Source organism: Engraulis encrasicolus, chromosome 23 (genome assembly GCF_034702125.1).
Source record: "Engraulis encrasicolus isolate BLACKSEA-1 chromosome 23, IST_EnEncr_1.0, whole genome shotgun sequence".
Lineage (NCBI taxonomy): Eukaryota > Metazoa > Chordata > Actinopteri > Clupeiformes > Engraulidae > Engraulis > Engraulis encrasicolus.
The window spans coordinates 14856738-14859567 of NC_085879.1; the positions used below are offsets into that span (position 1 = coordinate 14856738).

Genomic DNA, 2830 nt, shown 5'->3' on the forward strand with positions numbered 1-2830 from the left:
CAACACCACACAGCACTGACAAGCTTTTTTGGGTATATACTGTTTGTGGGAATACACACCAACAAATAACAATCTGTTAATTGAATTAAGATGATTATACAGACTTCTAGCATGTAGGTAAAGTAGCAATAACGTCCGGAAGAAGATGAGGAAAAATGAACCATGATGTACAGTACTTTCCTATTTCAGTAAATGCAGGAGCGTGATGGTGTTGTTTCTTCTTCACGTCCCTAAACAACAACAGGTAATGAAACAAAACAGATACTGTACAGGAACAGGCACTGAAGAAATGAGACAAAACAAATGGCAAAATAAATGGCTTAAAGGCCCAACAAGCAAGTCTGAATACTTCCTTTCAACAGTTCCTCAGGTTTTTCCATGAACGACTTTGTCTACCCATGGTATCTTCCTGAATATCCACTGTCATTGAAGTCTACATCTACAGTATTTGTAATGTTCTTGTGATGTACTACTACTACTACTACTACTACTACTTCTTCTACTACTACTTCTTCTACTACTACTACTGCTACTACTGCTACTACCACTATGACTACTACTATTAATAAAAGTAAGAATGATAATGACATTGCTATTAGTAATGTTGTTTTACACAGTGTTAATACAGTGTTAATTCAACACTTGAAGAGTTAATTTAACATCCTAGATTGTATTTGGTCCCCTTTTTTACTGTGTGGCACCTCGTGTTACTTTGCAGTAGATCATGTCATCGTCTGGAGTCGTCATACTGAAAAGAGAAGAGAGAGAGAGAGAGAGAGAGAGAGAGAGAGAGAGAGAGAGAGAGAGAGAGAGAGAGAGAGACAGAGACAGAGACAGAGACAGAGACAGAGAGAACTTTATGTGGAAAAGAACCAACATGGTACAACAACCGAACATTGTACACGTAAGTGCAGATAACTGCAGCTGCAATTAGAACAACAGTGGACTACTGTGGTGCAATCTTGCCTTCTCAAAACATAGGCCCCTACCTGTTAGAGGCCTGAGTGTCACTTGTAGCTGTGAAAATACACAAACAGTGTGACTCTGTCTTTCTCTTTCTGTATTAAGTGTATGACAGAACACACACACACACACACACACACACACACACACACACACACACACCTCTAATAAGTCTGGCTTCACTGTAGACAATGTCTATTTCAGAAGTTTCTCTCGTCTCCCTGGAAGAGAAGAAAGACAGTGTGTGAGGGAGTGTTTAGGATAAAGCTACGTTCACACACGTCGCTGCTAGTTACTAGCTTCTCGCTCACTCGCCTAGTCGCCACTTGCTCATGGAACGTTTGCTAAACATTCCCACGGTTTTAACTGCCAATGCACAGGCGAGAAGTACCCAGCTCTGAATTTCAATTGGTTACTCGCTTACTTGCCTCACTCGAAGTTACAATATTTTCAACTTGGAATCCGCCCACATCGCATCGCTTGTACACTCCTCGCCTCCTCGTCTAGCTGGAACACATAAACATTCTATTGACTTCATTCGCTGAGCGAGTAACTAGCATCGACGTGTGTGAACGAGGCTTTACATTAAAGGGGTATGTCACTATTTTGGGGCTTAATACAGTTAAAATTGTTGGCTCGGGTTTATAAAGGTGGCCAAGTGTCTTATTTTTCATGTTAAGCGTTGTCTTGCTTTAAGACAAGTTAAAAGGAGCATGTCGCTAAGCTAGTGAAAGTCAATGGATCCGTGTAGCAGCGGATCCATTGACTTTCACTAGCTTAGCGACATGCTCCCTCTTTTAACTTGTCTTAAAGCAAGAGTAACAGGGTGGTGTTACACATTCGCTCTATGACTACGCCAATCTCGGTGGGCGAGACAGCCATATCAGTATTTATATTAAAACAACTCCCCACACAGGATCAGATAAGAACAGACAGAGATAAGGCGGTCCCATATTACTTTTGTTTATTTTCAGTTCTCACACTTCAGGATTATTGGCATCACTCAAGACATGTAGGTCCTTCATAAAAGGAACATGTGTAAAATGGCCGACATGGCTGGTTCAATTGTTAATTCATCAAAGTTGCAATAAATACATGACAGGCAGTTCAACAACATGCAAATCAAACTACACAGCAAGCAGAAATAGAAATAAAACTCAAAGGGAAAGAAAATGCAAAGGAAACAAAACATGCAAGTAGTTGTTTGATTCCTGTCAGTGGCGGAACAATTGCATATTGGGCCCCAGGGCAAGACACTTGAAGGGCCCTCCATACGGCCTGCCCTGGTCACAATAGGGCCCCACTACCAATACAGGAGGGCCCTGGGCCCAGGGGCAGATGCCCTGCTTGCCCTCCCTATATCTCCGCCCCTGATTCCTGTAGTTTACACTGCAACACACACAAGGATGATCTGTGTGTCATATAGCCATTGCATTTTAAATGCTCATCATACCTGGCCACTACACATTGAAATGAATAAGAAAAACCACCCTGAAGGGGGGTTGCCAAAACAGAGCATGCAGAGTGGATGGAGCGACCCAAACCCAATGGCAACAGAACAGCGACTCCTCCACTGCAAATGATGGCGAGTAGCGAGCACACTGCTCAACATGGCCGACACTCAAACTTGCCACTTCAGCAGTAGTCAGCTGCATTCAGTCATCCAGTATGCCATGTTCACCACAGAAACTGACACTGGGAAGTTAAGTGCTCAACCACGGAGCAAGCAATCATCAAGGGAGTGAGCCCAAGTTGCAGGCCTCTTAGCAACTCAGCTCCAAGCTAACTGGAGTCCTGGTGCCAGCCACCACACAGGTGCTCGGCCACAACAGTACAGCAGGGAGGAGAGGGGCCCAGTCACATGCAA

At 43.5% G+C, this 2830-nt stretch overlaps 1 long non-coding RNA gene across 1 annotated transcript; it reads right to left on the reverse strand.

Moving 5' to 3' along the window:
- Positions 1 to 659: 659 nt before the first annotated feature.
- Positions 660 to 1283, reverse strand: LOC134439819 (uncharacterized). The gene is made up of 3 exons (XR_010032869.1): positions 1126 to 1283; positions 990 to 1017; positions 660 to 748 (listed from the first exon to the last, which is right to left on the reverse strand). It is a non-coding gene; the product is annotated as an uncharacterized LOC134439819 (long non-coding RNA).
- Positions 1284 to 2830: the final 1547 nt, after the last annotated feature.